General features: G+C 57.8%; 1 protein-coding gene across 18 annotated transcripts in view; it reads right to left on the bottom strand.

The window, feature by feature from the left end:
- Positions 1–17,277, bottom strand: part of Myt1l (myelin transcription factor 1 like) — a 371,913-nt gene that overhangs the window by 326,025 nt on the left and 28,611 nt on the right. For all 18 annotated transcript variants that reach the window (XM_047522641.1, XM_047522639.1, XM_047522638.1 and 15 more), the window contains exon 2: positions 8,186–8,284. The gene's annotated coding sequence lies outside the window, so the exon portion shown is untranslated. The remainder of the gene's footprint in view (positions 1–8,185; positions 8,285–17,277) is intronic.

Below are 17,277 nucleotides of genomic sequence, written 5' to 3'. Positions count from 1 at the left end.
GGGACCTTTCTACTTCATTCTACCCCAGTGGTTCTGGGCCGGGTCACAGGTGAACCCAGAGTGGGCTTGTGGGTGTTTCAGTGAGAACCCAGGAGGTCTCACGCACAGAGCTCCACGGCCACACGGACAGAGCACGCTGCGGAGGCTCTGGAGCTCCCCTGCTGTGTGCGCCACCGACGAACGGCATCTTCGTGCACTTAGAAAGCAAGGTTCACACGCGTGGGTGGGCCACCGCCTGCCTCCAGTTGCACCTGCACTGTGTCCTCGTGGGACAGAGGCCTGGTGTTTCCTCGTCTGACAAGGCACAGGACCAGGGCCCCATGCCTGGGACCACTTTCAACATGAGTCGCCCCCTTAAAGCCCATCCCCCATGGTCACTACGGGGCGAGGGTCCTGCACATGGATGAGGGGGACACGTTTCAGTCCATAACTCTAGAGTTTCACTCACTAGGTGATACAGATAGGACTTCAAGGGAGACACCAGCACTCAGCGGAACTGGGAGGGTGGAAAGCTCTCTTCTAGCACACTTACACACTCACAGGATGCACTGTGCGGACCCTGAATTCTGTGCGGACCCTGAATTCTGTGGGGACCCTGAATTCGGACTAGCAGCCCCTGGCCTTACAGTGGACGTGGCTCCCTGGAGCCAAGACTCCCATCGCCCAGGCTCTTCCCAGCCCCTTCTCCATTCCAAGCCAGTGGTCCCTCGTCCTGGTCCCCAAACTACCCCTCCAGCTGCAGTCTCCTCCCGTCCTGGAGCCCTGGCTGAGGATGCTGCCTGCTCTCCCTCCACAGAAGGAGGCCTCCCCTCGCCCTGCCGGCCAGGCTCCCGTGGACTCAGGTCTCCTTTCCTCCTGCTCCAGGCCTCTCCGACCTTCCTCAGCCTCACCGGGGTGACACTGTGATCAGTCCTGGCAGTGGCCTCCGGGCAGGAGCCTTCCTCAGCTGGTGCCCTCACCTTCCCGCTTGGCCTCCCGCCTGAGCTCCCCTTGGCTTCTCTGCTCTCAGCGGACAGCTGCCAGTCCCCTGTGAACCCACCTGGCCTGCCTCCTCCCAGGCCAAGGCACCACTGCCCTGCCTACCCTGGCTCCCCACCCTGGGCCAGAATCAGCCATGTTCTTCTCGGTATTTTAATACTCTTGCCTTCCATTAAAATTAAAAAATATGATATAAAGACTTCCTACAATACTAACCAAATAATTATGAAATGAGTATAAAGAACTGAAACACAAATATATACTTATCATTGTATGAAGGGAAATGAAAAGAGGGTAGGTAGGAATAAGAAGGGGGAAGAGGAGAGAGAGGGGAGGAGGGGAAGGAGAGAGGGAAGAAAGGGGGGGAGGGGGAGGGGGAGGAGAGAGGGAGGAGGGGAAGGAGAGAGGGAAGAAAGGGAGAGGGAGGGGGAGGGGGAGGAGAGAGGGAGGAGGGGAAGGAGAGAGGGAAGAAAGGGAGAGGGAGGGGGAGGGGGAGGGGGAGGGAGGAGAGAGAGGGAGAGAGGAGGGGAAGGAGAGAGGGAAGAAAGGGAGGGGGAGGGGGAGGGAGGAGAGAGAGGGAGGAGGGGAAGGAGAGAGGGAAGAAAGGGAGAGGGAGGGGGAGGGGGAGGGAGGAGAGAGGGAGGAGGGGAAGGAGAGAGGGAAGAAAGGGAGGGGGAGGGGGAGGGAGGAGAGAGGGAGGAGGGGAAGGAGAGAGGGAAGAAAGGGAGGGGGAGGGGGAGGGAGGAGGGGGAGGGAGGAGGGGAAGGAGAGAGGGAAGAAAGGGAGGGGGAGGGGGAGGGGGAGGGAGGAGAGAGGGAGGAGGGGAAGGAGAGAGGGAAGAAAGGGAGGGGGAGGGGGAGGGAGGAGAGAGGGAGGAGGGGAAGGAGAGAGGGAAGAAAGGGAGGGGAAGGGTGGGAGGGGAGGAGGGATGAAGGGGAGGAGGAGGGAGGATGAAGATGGGGAGAGGAGGAGGCGTGAAGGAAGGAGGGTGGAGGACCAGAAGGCCAATGCTGAGAGTGCTCAAATGTCACTGGGAGTGTTTGCCATGAAATAAACTTAACCACAGTCAATATGTGGAAACTTGGCGTATATTTTCATAGCGTGAGCGTCTTGCTCTGGAGACTTGGTCTCGAGTCCTCTGGAGCCACTTCTGAGGCTGGGGTCTGAGGAAGCTCCGCTGTCCCCGCATCCTGTTTAAGGAAGGGTGGGTGCTCCCCAGCCTCCTGCTGTGCACAGAATACCCTCAGGGTGCCACCGTGCTCCCCTGAGCTACCCAGGGCCCACCTCGTCGGAGTCCTCGCACCCAAACACCAGCACCACACCAAACCCAACAGAAACAAACAGAAAGTGAACTCAGTGCTGCCCGGGAGCCTGGCCCGCCAAGGGGGCCTCCAGGACCCCAGCGTCCCCGATCGCCCTGCTGCTCTGAGACGCCATGGCGCCCTTGCCTGGGATCGTCCTCCGCAGTCACTCGGCCATCTGGCCACACTTGAGCCAGGGTCTGTTCCCCGCCTGGGACGCTGGTTGTTCCCCAGAGCCATTGTCCCACGGCACCTGCTCCCCTGCCTCTCCCTTCACCCCCAGAATCGTGTTGCCTGTGCCTTCTGCTGAGGGTCTTTGGGAGACCCGGGGGTCCACACACCCACACCCACTGGCCGTCAGGTTTCCTTCCCGACAGGCTTCTCTACACAAAGGTCCATCGGTATCCAATGCCAGCAAGCCATGGAGAGCGCAGGACAGGTGCCTGCCCCCAACGCCCAGCTTATAGGGAGCACGGCTGGGCACCTGCGGGCAGGTCTGCCGTGAGCAGAGGGCCGGAGCATTCCCGCGGACCCTGGAGCTGGGAGGCCATCCAGGCAGCAGGTGCCCAGGGGAAGCCTCTCCTGCTTCTCCTATCAGACTCCCCGGCTTCTCAGGGTGTGGATCAGGCAGGCTTTTGAGTTTACAGATAAGGCAGTTAATTAGCCGAGTCTTTTTACGACCGCAGAGATACTTTCTCATACCAAGGACAGAGACGAGGCAGCAGAGGAGAGTCGGGGGAGACACCGTCATCTCTGTGACTCTCCTCTTGAGTCTTCCTGCTCTTTTGCCCCAGTGCGGGGGTCTTGCACTGCAGGGCCAGGGCCTGCTAATGGAGCCACGGGGAAGGAGCGTGGGAGGCCAAGGGAACACCAGCAGCGCTCGCTGCAGACTGGCAGCCACTGGATCCCTCTCCGCGCGAGAAAACGCAATTTCCTTTTCTAATTTTGCCCCTTTCTACCCACTCTTCCTATCCCTTCCTCTCTACCAGACCTCAAGCCCGTCTGACCTTCTGGGCAGTCCTGCGGGTGTCTGCCCCCGTGAGCCTGCCCCCCGAGCCCAGGCTTCAGGTGTGCATCCAGGACTGGGCGGCAGCATCAGCCCTACCTCCTCTACCTCTGGCTAGTGCCCAGCTCCCTCAGCCCCACCTGCCGCGGTGGTTCCCACCAGGCGGTCACCAGAGACAGGCCTTGCAGAGACCAGCTCCACTGCAGAGCGTCCGGCCCCAGGGCTGTGCAGACCTCCATTGCTGGAGGGAGGGTGGGACCAGAGCCCCAGCTCTCGCAGCCCGAGTCTGACCTCCACCTGGCGGGCAGCGAAGCACGCCCTGGGAATACAGGCGCTCAGGCCCCCCTGGCTCCTCCGAGGACAGGCGCGAGGGAGGCCTGAACCCATGTCGGAGAGCACGCTGGGCCAGCTGCCACGTCTCCACAGGGCTCTGCTGTGAGGGGACAATCGAGGATCCACACAAGGGAGTGGAGAGCACGGCTGCAGGCCCTCCGCCCCAGAAAAACACAAGCAGAAAACACGTGGTTCTAGGAGAGAGCCCATCGCCAATTAACCTGTCCTGCTTTGAAGCTGAAAAACATAACATAACTGCAGTAAAGTTCAAAAACTGATTTTTACAACAATTTTTAAAATACCTTTAGAAATCCACCCCGTGTAACAAGTGGCACCAAAGTCTTTAGCAAATTAATTCCAATTTGGCTCTTGATCTTGAAAGAAAGAAACAAACAAAAAAGCTCATTTGCCCACTGAAGACATTCCCAGGAGGAAAGGACCCCTCTGTGCGCTGACCATGGGACCCAGCTGTGCCAGGCATGGCTCCTAATGTGCACACTCAGTATCACACTTGGTGTGGCACGAGCTGCCGCTCTGGGCCCATAGCACCGCACCCCGTGGGGTCCAGAGGACTCTCATCCCCACTGCACAGAGGCGCCTGAGCCCTGAGGCCCTCACGCCGTGTTCCCTGTAGAAGCCTGGTCTCCTCCAGCCAGCTCAGGACTGAGGGTGCTCTGGGGTTGCTGTCCCAGGACTCCTGAGTTAGTATGGAGAACTTGGAACAAAGGCAGACGGGGGTGTAACAGCCCCAAATCCATCTCCCTCCAACAGCACCACCTGGCCAGGGCCATCATCCATCCACTTCAGTGTCCACTTCTGCAAGGAAATTCTACAAGTCCTGTAAGGTGCGTCTTTCAACTACAGCGCCCTCTCTAAGCAGAGACAGGTGAGTCTGTTCACATTCCTAAAACTGACCATCTCTAAAGTCCCCGACATTTCAGAGTTGACGCTTTACATTCTAGGGAGAAGAACAAGGTGTGCATTCACATTTTGGGTGCATTTGACACCTGTGTTTCATGTAAAGAGACAGTGAGGATGACCCTGGGGCTCAAGGGGTAAATTGTCCCCTGGGGCAGAGCCAGGCAGACACAGCAGCAGCTTCCAGGGCCAGAGGGCCCTCTGCCTGCCGTGACCCTCACCCCTGGTCCCTCACCTGCTCCGTCCAGGAGGGCTGCAAGCTCATTCCCAGGCTTCCCGTCCCCCCAGAGCCTGTCTCCCTGGAACAAGGCGGCAGCGAGACTCCTTAGGGTCTTGGCTCACGTGGCCCCAACTTGGCTCTGGCAGTGGAGGGGAGTCTCTGGGAGGACGCTGTGTGCAGCCTCTCTGGACACTTCTGGTCACCCCTCAGCGGTCCGCATGATGAAGCTGACTTGGTTTCATGGCTTGGGACTTCCTAGATGGGACAAGTCTTTGCTGGCCACCTTTCAGGGCCATCCTGCTGGGACCGCAGCTCAGTATGGAGAAGCCAGGCCTGAGGTGCCAGCTTGGGGCTGCATTGGGCCACTGCTCTGGGGAGCAGGAGCAGGGGAGTCAGCAGGACCAGCAAGGGGATGGAGAGAGGCTGCAGCTGCCCCAGGGCAAGGAGCAGGTGCCCTCGCTCTCTTCTGAGGAGCGCCCAGCACACAGCGTCTGTGCCCCCAGACACCAGATTCACGACTTTCGGGGAATCAACAGGCGATCCCAGTGATTCCAGGCACACGGCCGGGATCTGGCGGACCTTGCTGGACTTCTGCACGTGACAGCAGCCTTCACCGGGTGGTGGATGTTTGCCTCTAGCACCGCCTCGCACCTGAGACACTAGTGGGGGTGAGACCAGGAGCAGGGGCATCACTTACCACTGCCCAGGGCAGCGGAGGAGCCGGCCGCTCAGACTCGGGTCCCTCACCAGCTCTGGCCCTTCACAGGCGACCTCTGCCTTGCTGCACCCTGAAGTGGGGCGGCAGTGTCTCCCAGCTCACCTTTACCTGGCGGCACACAGTCCCCACACGCAGGTGCAGCACAGGACACCAGGAGGTGGCGGGAACCTCACCACTGCCCACCACGTGAGAGGCACGCAGAGCTCTGGGCCCACGGCCAGCCCCACAGAGCCCGCCCGAGAGCCCACCTGGTTCCATGGGTGGAGCCGCGGGGGCGTTGCAGCCAGCACTGACTGGGTCGGCACGTGGGGGACTCGCCAGGGTCCCAGCCTCAGGCCTGGGTCCTTTTGCCAGTCACACAACACAGCAACCCCGTGTGTATGGCCTCTACTGATAAACCACCAATCATGCACACACTGGCTTTTGCTTTAAAAAGAAATCGTGGCCGCCCACGCTCTTGGTGGTGCGTGTCCCCACCAGCACACGCGTGTGGTCAGATGACATCAGCATGTTGCTCTGTAGGAATTCAGCACCGTTAGGATGCCGTCCCCTTGGCTGGAGTGAACCATTAACTGTGTATTTAGGAAAACGAGATGACACCCATCAAGCACAGAAATACTCTCCTATGAAGGGACATTAGCCATGGCACCCAGAATAGGCTGGAACCTGAGTCAGTAAAGCATGTGCACTGACGCGACTCTGAGTCCCACGCCTCGCCAGAGGCTAACAGAACAGAGGCGCTCACTGCAGCGGGTGAGGGTTGACACCTTCCGTGGAGGCCCATTCCTGGAAATGTCCAGCGAGGACGCAAAGCCAGCCACAATGGACAGCCTTCTGCGCAGCCCACAAGCGTCCTGTGCTGTGCTCTGTGGCGGGCTGTGCTGAGCTGGCCTCAGCAGTGGACAGTGGAACTTGTGGGGTCAGGTGTCGTGAGTGATGACAGTCACCACGTTAACCTGCTGGCTCTGAGAGGAAGCATTAGGGTGAATTTGTGTAGTGCTGTGCACAGTGTGCATGAGGGACAGCATGGACTGTCGCTACCGAGCGCTAGAGCGTGGGTCACGTCCTGCCACGCACACCTCCACCTGCCTCGCACTCAGCTGTGCCCACGGCAGCCTAGAGCACACTGACTGGACATGCAAAGGAGAGAAAGGAAGCTGAAGATTTCGAATCAGCCTTAAGAGCTGATTGTATGTTAAAAGTGCAGTTCACCATTAAACCCTGAGTCCACACTACGGGATGACTCATCCTCAAGTCAAGTCCACGGACACTCTGCCGGCAGGTGGGCGACAGGCAGAATGGGAGCAGACATAAGAGGGAGGCCTTCCCAGAGCCCAGCCAGGACCAGCTCTGCAGCCAGGCGGTCCTCAGGAGCCACCGACAGCGGGGGAGCATCGGGCCAGAGGAAACAGGTTTTAAAATCGCCTATGAACCTAAGTTTGGAAGGCAGACTGGCAGCCCCACGATGCAGGCTTAGACGCATGCTTTCCTGTGCGTCCACAAAACGGAGCACCTCACCCTGAGAACACACGCGGACAGCGAAAGGGCGCCCGGGGCAAGAGGCGCCTCTGGGTGTAGGCCCCGGAGAAGCAGGGGCGGGCTCCACAGGGGCATCACAGCGCCAGTGCTGGGGGCCTTCACTGCTCTACCTCCTATTATACCTATGTCACTCTAACAACCCACTTTGCTCAACAGGCACGCACTGACTGTTTTAAGGAAACAGTTACCCAATGTCCACTCCAGCAACCTGGTATTAACGCAAATGATAATGTGCACAAGATAAGTCGTTGACATTGACCCCAAAGTAAAGGAGCCTGAAGACCCAGTGCCTTGAGCGGCCGATTGTGCAGTAAAGAGGGAACGTCAGTTCTTTCCTCAGTAAAGGGGGAACGTCAGTTCTTTCCTCAGTAAAGGGGGAACGTCAGTTCTTTCCTCGGGTCTCGCTGGGAATTCATTCATCTCTGGTATGGGTGGTACTTCTCAGTTCTACCTGCTCATAATCGGAGCAGCCAGCAGAGGCGGGGGCAGCTGAGGGTCGGCCCCAGGAACCAGGGCAGACGGGGTCTGAGGCCCTCAGGCCCACCCTGCCTCCAGGAGATGGACTCAGCATGGTCAGGCCTCAGGATGGGCGTTCAGGAGACAGACAGCTGCCAAGTGCAGGCCTCCCTGGAGAAAGAAAACCCCGGGGCCAGAGCTAGCTTGGACTCCGGGCAAATTCTTGGAGATGAGGTTCCTTGGGTTTAAAGGGACTGCGACATCTTCATGGAGACAGAGAGGAGAGACAGCAGGACGGGGGGCACAGTCTACACCACAGCCGAAGGACAGAGTGGGAGGGCAGCAGCCCCCAGAGGCCCGGGAGGACCACAGGGGGCGGGGCTTGGCACGAAACCCGTGAGAATACTGTGGATACTATGGCCTGCTTGACCTGGTTGCTTCAGAAATATCTGGACTGCACGCGATGGTCCCATTGGTGTGAAGACATGAGGAAGTCACAGCTGATGTATGAATTTAACTTGCATATCTAATTACCAAACAATGACATAAAACTGAAGCATCTAAGCACCAGGAAGATTAAGAAATAAATGGCAGAGAATAACTTCCACTCATTCGCCTAATTTTAAACCACCATTGCTGTATCCAAGCCCTGCTTGCCATCAGAAAACGCTCCTTACACCCTGTAAAGTCACACCTTTGCTCTGGGATGAACCTACCGCGCTCTGTGGTTCCTGGAACGCCGGGGTGCGCTGGGCCGATGTCTGGGCGTGGGCGGGGCACACCTGGTCCTCCCCTACAGCCTCCCGCGACCTTCCCTGCAGAGAGAGAAGGAACAGTTAGTGGGCCTCTTCCTACGGACGGGGTGGGAGCGGATGGCCCCCCACATCCCACGGCATTGGTTCAGAGGAGACTCCCCTGGCTCACCTACCACACAGAACCTGCTTGTCAGAGAAGTACCTTTAAATACAGGCCTGTCCCTTAATTTTAAAAAGTAGAAATGAAAGCAGGTGCATGGACTCTGGTCCCTCTGCAAGGCCCACCCCCAGGGTGGTGGAGAGGAGCCTGGCGCCCAGGATGCAGCAGCTGGTCAGAGTGCCCACCCCAGCCCCAGTTGCCCCTGCATCCCAGCTGCTCAGCACCCGCAGGTTCAAACAAACACCTCAAGGTCAGCTCGCCATCTCAGGCCCGTCAGGACTAAGTCCTCAGCCGGAGCTACGGAGGACCCAGAATCTGGGAGCAAAGAGGCCCAGAGTGAGGAACGGAGGACCCAGAATCTGGGAGCAAAGAGGCCCAGAGTGAGGAGTTTTGTGGTTCGCGAGGCAGACTGGGCTGCCAAAGGAGACGACGCTTCCTCGGGAACATTAATTCACGTTTTCCAGCCACTAACCCTGTTCTTCCAAATTTAGCAGCTCTGTAGGAGGCAAAGCGGAACCCGAATTCCTCCAGGCTCCCAGCTTTGCGCAGGCTCCTTGGCCTCCTGGAGGGCTGCCCTTCGGGAGGTCCCCGGTCCTGCCAGAAGTCCCACTTGCCACTCTGAGGGTGCGGAGGGCAGCAGGGTGATGGACCCTTGGCCATTCTCTCCTTGCTGCAGAGCTGCCAAGGCGGTCTCCAGCAGGGCACTGAGCAGGTGGCTCCTAAGCTCCTCCCATGCTTGTCTGTCATGGCCCCGGAGCTGGGAGTCACCGTGTGCACACCCTTCCTGATACTTCCGGCCTCCTCGAGCTTAGAACGCTGCCACGCCCCTGGCTTAATTTCCCCTCCCCAGAAGAGCTCTCTTCTTCCTGTCTGAGAAGGAACTAATTTCTCTTCTTCATGTCGATATGTGTTTGAATGTGATGACAGAAGTTTCCCTGAAGGGTAAAAAACTCGCGATTCAGGTCATGTGGAATCAATACGACAAAAATGGAATTTAAACCCCCAAGTATCTTCATACTAAGATCAACAGAAACAAAAACAGGCCCCCTCACAGAAGGAGCTGTGGTCCTTCTGCATTCCTGGCCACCGCAGGGTCCTTGATCTGTGTCCTCGGTCGGGGCTCAGTCACACTCTGCAGCAGACCTCAGGGTTCAAGTCTTGGTGTTTTCTTCCTCTGCAGGTTGTGTTGATCTGTCTTCTCAGGCCCTCCAAAGCTTCAACCCTGGGTTTGTCAAGCTTGCAAGCAGAAACTTCAGCCATCGTGAACACACAGAAGTGTTTTCCCTCACAGATGGGGCGAAGGGCTCTTCCAGGGCAATGTCATTACAAAGCTGTAGAGGCCATTTCAGGTCATTCAACAGTAACCAAAACAAATGTGCGTGCTTAGAAGAAGTAATGCAGACACCAAGTTTCTGAGGATTTGTAATGAATGGGAAATAAGACAAAGAAGCCCTCAGAAGTATTTGTGAGAATTGCTGGTCTTGGGGGTCTCACTCTAGACTTGAAAAGACTGGAAATCTTGTCTGCACCTGGGCCAGAGTTGTCTCACCTGATGATGATGATGATGGACTCAAGGGAACTGTTCCCTGTGTTGGCAGAGCAGGAGAGGTCATGCTCGGCCCAGGTGCTGCTAACAGGTCACCCTGCTGGGCACGCCTTGGCCCTGGACAGCTCCTGTGCAGGATGGGCCCTCACGGCATGGCCTGCAGGGCATGGTGCAGAGGTCCACAGAGGACAAGTTGGTGTGAGAAGTGCCGTGCTCTCACGCCCTGCTCTAGGAAAGAGAGGTGGACGCAGAGTCAGGTCCAGGTGTGAAACAGGACAGGCACACCCACATCTCACCCAGCATGACTGTCACCGTCATTGGGTTTCACATTGTTTGAGTTCTCAAAAATTATCCAGATAATCCCAGAGAAATCAGGACTTCTCATTTATCAGAGGAGAGTGTTGGATTTTAAGTGTTGAAACACTGGGGACACTGGCGCTCCATGTCAGGTTCCTGCTGTACACCCTTCCCTTGACCTTCACCAGCATCTGAACACAAGGCCCTGGACCAAGAACCACAGGGTGTCCAAAGGCAGGTGATTCAAGAACCACTAGCCAGCATGGGCCAGCCTCCCAGTCTGTCTGAAAACACAGTGCTCCATTGCTGAGGCTGGGAAATGAGAGAACTTCTCAAGCACAGGGTGACACTCTCATTTGTAAAGTGGGGACAGCGGAGTTGGTAGCCTTCAGGGTTCCTCTGGCCTCTGGACTACAATCTGGCTCTCAGAAAGTCGGGGGACTCGGTTGCTAACATTTATACATTTCTAGTGAATGAACCACCTCCTATTGTCTTTTGAACAAATGAGACTAGCTCTTTCTACAGAGGTCTCATCACTGTTGAACAGACAGGGACTCTAAGCCTTCCTGGAAGTGATAAGGGCCACGTGCCTGCAGGGTGAGCAAGCCAGGAGCTCCAGGCGAGACCCCCGGAGACTGCAGCAGAGCAGTGCCCATGCTCTAGGCTGGACCGAGCAGCTCTCCATGGGGCAAGCATGGGGTGCTGGGCTATGCACTTGCTCCTGCAGAACCTGCCCAACAAAGGCCCCACTTTACCACTGGACACATGGTTGGCTGACAGTCCAGAGTCCATCTCTGCAGGAAAGGAAGATCTACTGAAAATGACCAGGACAGAGACCAGCTACAAACAAGCTCTGGACATACATGTGGCACCTAGTCCTCAGCAGCAGGTGACAGGAGTGAGCACAGAGAAGCTGAGCTACCCGCACGAGGTCACTCTCTGACAGTGAACGAGATTCAAAGTCCAACAACCGAACTTCTGATCATGTGTGACAAACCACCAAGCTCAACCCTCGATGCAACTAGAACTACTTAAAAAACAAGGCATTGTCTGCCTAGTCTGAGCAAGACTCTTGGGAAGAATCAGCCCACGTTCTTGTTCTCTGGATCGTCTGCAGCAGCGTCATCCAGTGCTGCCACCCTGACCACGGCTGGCTTGGAAGGGCAGTGCCCACACATGCACCCAGAGACAATGGGTGGCAGGTAGGAAGGACAACCATGCACCTCATGGACACTTCATGCTGACCCCCAGGGGACACTGCAATGTCTGGGTGAGATACATTATGAAAATTAAGTCCCCCTCTTTCTGTCATCACTCTTAATTGTGCCGGAACACGTGCCACCACCCCGTGACTCTGCAGCTCTCCTGTGTGCTCAGCAAGCTGCATTCTGACTCACACAAATGAGCAGGTTGAAGCCACTCTTGCTGGACAACCGTAAGCCCATCTGGGTCAGCCTCAGGAACATCCATTGGTGATCTTGAAGTTGGTGTCTGCTTGACTGGAAGTCGGTCAGTAAGACAAGCCGTTCCCTCTAAGATGTCCACGCCGTTGCTAAGATGTCCACGCCATTGCTAAGATGACCATGCCGTTGCTAAGATGTCCACGCCGTTGCTGACTCTCTGCCCTTGCTACAGGCCACAGGCCTTCTTGCTAATTTGCTTCCTGCAGGCTTCTGTGGCTCATGACGACAGAGGTAGGACAAGATCCCCTGGTCCCATGGAGCCCACAGGGACACCTGGCCGACAGCAAGCTGAGGCTGGGACCTGGACAGATGGTCCCTCCCAGGAAGGCAGCAGCCGCCTGCCAGGCTGCCACACCCGCTCACGGCCCGCTTACCTCCTGCAGGCCTGGGGGCTCACCGGTTCACTTATCCTCCACGCTTCTTCCTGCTTATATGATTCCCCCTATTTCAAATGTGGTGGTGTTTTAATGGTCTATACCCTTCGCTTTTAACGACTGCTCTATTTGCCACTTAGGGCGTTTGTGAAGGTGAGTTTCACAGGGGATGATTCTCACGAGCGTCCGTGAGAAGTCGGGCTTTGTGAAGTCCGGTACCCAAACACGGCACTGCTGGCAGCCGTGTCAGGAGCCTCCCGCCAGCCTGGGCACGACCGGAATCCAGAGCTCTGTGCCATTGCCTGGGGTCCTGCTCAAGCCTGACCCTTGCTGGTGCTCTGGGTGGATGTGGCCCTCACCGTGGTGGCCATGTGCCAGCCTCTGACAGCCGGGCCCTGTGCCTTCACAGTGCTGACCACGGCGGTGGCAGAGGGGTTCCGCTGCAGCCCCAATTCACAGCCCGCAGTGCGGGCAGGGCTCTCCTGCAGCTCGTGTGGGGCCGTAAACAGGGCTGCGCCCCAGGCCCATGGCCTTGAGACCCCAGCAGGCTCAGGAAGGAGACGAGGGAGCACAGAAGGCAATCTGCTCCCTGGGTCAGATTTCAGACCTGGGTCCTAGCGGGAGTCCAGGCGTTTGTGTCCTGACACACGGACCCTGGGAACCTAGCAGCATGAACCGAGCTGTGCATGAGTTCCAGAAGGTGGCCACCCAAGCAGAAGTGAGCTCCGGCCAAGGGGCAGGCAGAGGAGTCTGGGTTTCTAGTGTGGCCTCATGCTTAGACTGCTGAACCAGCTCCACCTGAGCCTGGTGGTGTGGCTCCCTCAACTAGGTGGTGCAAATAGCCACGTGATCCAGTCAGGGTGGAGTGGAGCTGGGCAGGCCCAGAGCCGCGGCATGTGCTGCAGGCTGAATGCCTGACCTTGGTCTACTTGCAACTTTTTAAAGGTTTTCATGAAAGTCTGAGAGCCACTGGACTGCTTGACCCGTTTCCTGCCCAAAGAGGGGGTGCTGGGTGCCTCAGGACACACGGGAAAGGGTGAGAAGCAGTTGCAGAGATTCAGTATGCACAATACAAGGACTTAAATTTAGAGAAGCGCAAGGGGGATGTGAGGCAAAGGCACCACTGAAGAGAGGGAGCTGTTTAAACTCGGGGTCTCACAACTGTAAATACCAAGTGGGAGCCGTGAGGCACAAGGACAAAGTTCCTGCCGTCAAGCACCCTGCCCACACACTCTTCTGATTCTCAGACCTGGATGCACCCTGCACAGGGAGACACCTGGGAGCTTCAAACTCACTGGCCCCACCTGCAGGGCTGGTTTAACTGGTCAGGGTGACGCCCAGGTAACCCTCACGCACAGCCAGGGCTGAGAACCTGGCCCAGAGAAGTGCTTACGACCCCAAAGCCCCCACTGGACCCAGTGCTCCCAGTCCTGCTGCAAGAACCACAGTGTCACCACCCCACACTGGCAAGAGGAGACCCCACGGCAGGACCCCCACTCACTTCTGGATGTCGGGGAGCCTGGGGGTAGTCTGGCCCCAAAGCTGGGAGTTCTGCTGAAGGAAGGAGGCAGAGCTGGGGATGTGGCCGAGCAGCCTCAGCCAGAGCCATGGGAAGAGCGGAAGCAGAGTTACGTGCTGGGTTTTATCTTCAAAGCCTGGCTCAGCCCTTCTACCTCCTGATAATGACACCTGTGATCTGTGATTTGAACCTGAATCCCTCCATGACATGGGTGCGGCCCGGGGCTCAGGGCAGTGAGACGTCTAAGCACATGATTTTACCTGAGGGGCCGACACCAGAAGTCTGTGCCCTGATTCTGGAGGACTGAACCCAGCGGGCGTCCTCTCCCTGCAGAGAGCTGGGGCTGGGGACCCTCGGGCTGAGAGCAGGAGTTGCCCAGTGACCGAAGCAGCCTTGGCCCTGAAGAAGTGCCTCACACACAGGAAATGGAGAGGAGAGCACCTGCTCTCCAGGGGAACCAGAGCCAGCCAGGTGAGGCAGGGCGGGTCCTTGTCTTGGGCCTGGAGTCCTGGTCTGTGGTCTGGGGGACTTTGGGCCAGCTGAGAGCCGGCACACCCAGGTTTGCAGACCACCTGAACTCACATGCAGTCATAATTTCCCCCAAAGCGGAAATCTGGGGTTCTAAGAGTGCAGAGGAGGCGCTCAACACCTGGCGCCCGCCTCATTTTGCGGCTAAGCCTGGGCCCGCTGCCTTGCTCTCTGCTGCCCCCTCTTGGTGTGGAGTGGGAAGGCAGGGCCTGAGTCAAGTGGGCAAGGGGAGAGTGTGGCCAGGCAGGGAGGCTCTGCTGTCCCTAGACGGGAATGGGGGCAGAGAGGGCTGGGCTGGAGGCACAACCTCTCCTGAAGTTGAATCCGTGGGTGCTCCAGGCAGAGCCTGAGACCTCCAGATCTTATGTGAATACAAATCTGAAATCAGAGAAAAGTCCTTAGGAAACGCACAGCAGCCTTATCGGGAAATCTCCCCAGCTGGAGCCTTTGCGGTTCCCATTCTCTTGTTCCTGTGAGGACGGCATGTCACCCTCGTATCGACGACCTGACACCAGGGAGAGGTGCTGCAGATCCAGGAGACGTGGGTGAGCAGGGTGAGGCGCAGACGGAGCACACCCGCCCCTGGAGCCGAGACGCTGCCTCAGGTGTGCACAGCAGGCCTGGGTCCTGGGTCCCTCCTGGCCCCACCCCCAACACGTGCTCAAGTCGCACCAAAAGCTAGCTCAGATTTGCGATTTAAAACATCACAAAGTAGTCCTGCATTTCAATATCGCAAAAACACCCGCTCTCACTGTGCCAGGTACACTGACAGGCTGTCCCCCGGATGCTTCCCACTGTGGCCCTGACCGTACACGGAGCAAGGACTTCTGCGGGAGGGGTCAGAGGATGAGGAACACAGGTGCCAGTGTCAGGTGAGGGGAGGAACCCAGGCTAGTCTCCACAAGAGCACTCCGCTCACAGGGGAATCCTGAGGCAGGAGCCAGAAAGCAGAGGAGCCAGTGCATGACTCAGGCACACCGGGCAGCAGAGGGTCAGGCTCCGCAGCCCCTGCATCCTGGGTGAGGGCTGATGCCCTTGACCAGCAAAGCTGGACTCTCTCTGAGAGTCGAGGGCTGAGGGAGAACGAGATGGGACCACAGGAGGGTGCTATGGCTTGGATGTGAGGTGTCCCCCAAAGCTCACGAGTGAGACGATGCAAGAAGGATCAGAGGAGCAGAGGAGAAATGGTCGGGTTGTGAGAGTCTTAACCTAACCAGGGAATTAACCCCAGATGGGATTAACTGAGTGGTGACTGGAGGCAGGTGAGGTGTGGCTGGAGGAGGTGGGAATCATGGTGGCTCTGGGTATATATTTGTATCTGTTGAATGGAGACCTCTCTCTGTTTCCTGATGATGTGAACTGCCTCCCTCCACCACCCTCTCCCGCCATGATGTTCAGCCTCACCTTGAGCCCTGAGGAATGGAGCCAGCCTTCTGTGGACTAAGACCTCTGATACCACAAGCCCTCAAATCCACCTTTCCTCCTCTACAGTTGCTGGTTGGGTCACTGAGTCACAGCAGTGAAAAGCTGACTAAGACAGGGGAAGAGAAACAGCTCTGTGCGCCGAGGGGCCTCATGCCCGTCCTCTCAGGAGGGGGAGGAGGACTTGGAGAGCTCTCCCAGAGCCCAGGTGTTCACTGTGAGGACATGGCGGCCATTCAGAGGTGCGGGCATGCAGAGGGCGGAGGGAGGCTGCAGGGCACGCTGCCTCACAGGTCACAGCCCCATCTCCGCTGCTGGATATGCCGAGGGCCGCTCGCAGAGACCAGGCCAGCAGGCGAGGGTCAGGAGAGCCAAGCACCCAAGCTCTAGGACTAAGATTTAGACACGTGTCCCTCAGGTGTGGCGGAGGGAAAGCGCTGCGGGGGCAGGAGCAGACACTGGCTCAGCTGAGACCAGCCGCGGCAGCCCGGCTCCTGAGACTCGGGGTCAAAAGGGAAGAAGCACCATGAAGACTCTAGGCGAGGGCCCCAGAAGCAGCTCCAGCTTCCCCAGGTCTGGCTCTGAGAATCCCCGATGCTCTTGCCTTGGCAGACCTGAGCTCCAGCCTGTGTGGCAGCCCCAGCAGCCCCGGGGCCCTGCAGAGGCCCCGCCTCCCAGGGGACAGCGTAGCCTCACTGCCTGCTAGGCTACACACAGATGCACAGGGGCAGAGCGCCGGGTGAGCTGCACCCATTAGGCACCGTTCACTTTGGGTGTAAAACCCTGAGTTAGTGTAAGACCTCAGCCAGTGGGGAGACTGGAACATGCCCAGAGACAAGCACAGCTAGTCGCAGGTGGTGGTGGTTTGGTCCCCAACTATGCTTAGAAAGCACGGAACACAGTGACAGCCCCGTTGTCCTCATTGCACATTTTAGACACATATCGATTTAGAAAGAATGGGGGAAGAGAATTGGAAAGAGCCGAATGGAAAGAATTTTGACTTGAGCTCAGCAAACTATGGTCCAAAAGTCTACGTGAATGCCCCTCCCTCGCAGGGCCCATCTGAGGGTAGCAGTCTGGCCACGCCCGGCTGAGACACAGAGCCAGCGAATACGAAGGTGGAAGGAGAGGGAGGGAGACAGATGCCTTTGAAACAGGGACCATCTCCATTTTACAAATGAGACCAGCTTTGACTTGAACTTGCTTCCCTTGTGTCTGCCTTTTCTGCTGGGCCAGGGGAGGACATCACAAGCTCCTTGGAATAAACCTGAATCTGTTACCACTCATGCAGCCCCCAGCTCACTTCTCCAGCTACCTGCTTCAGGAAACGCACTTCAGGGATGTGGTGAAGCTCTTGGTGTGCAGGGCTCTGGGGTACCGAAGGACCCCCTGACTGTACTTGTTACACTGGGCTCTGGTCCTGGTCCTCCCGAGCTAAGCTCCCAGGTGGGGGAGCCCTCGGTGCAGGAGCACCAGGTCACCAGGCGCAGCTGCCAGCGTCCTGCCAGGAGCCATCTGCTGGTCACCAAGGGCGTGCACGCACAGGCTGCCTTGGCAGGGGAAGACTTGCTGGGCAGTTTCAGGGAGGTCCCCTGCACCCAGGAGTCGCTGGACTACGTGCCGTCCGTGCCACAGCTCTTCCATCAGAACTTCGTGACGTGGGGGGCACAGGTCTTTGGAGCGGACACATGAGCTCAGGAGCAAGGAAGTCGGGCAGGGCAGGAGCAGAGCGCTGGGAGGGAGC

This window comes from Sciurus carolinensis, chromosome 13, assembly GCF_902686445.1.
Source record: "Sciurus carolinensis chromosome 13, mSciCar1.2, whole genome shotgun sequence".
NCBI classification, from domain to species: domain Eukaryota; kingdom Metazoa; phylum Chordata; class Mammalia; order Rodentia; family Sciuridae; genus Sciurus; species Sciurus carolinensis.
This window is presented reverse-complemented; position numbering and strand designations above follow the sequence as displayed.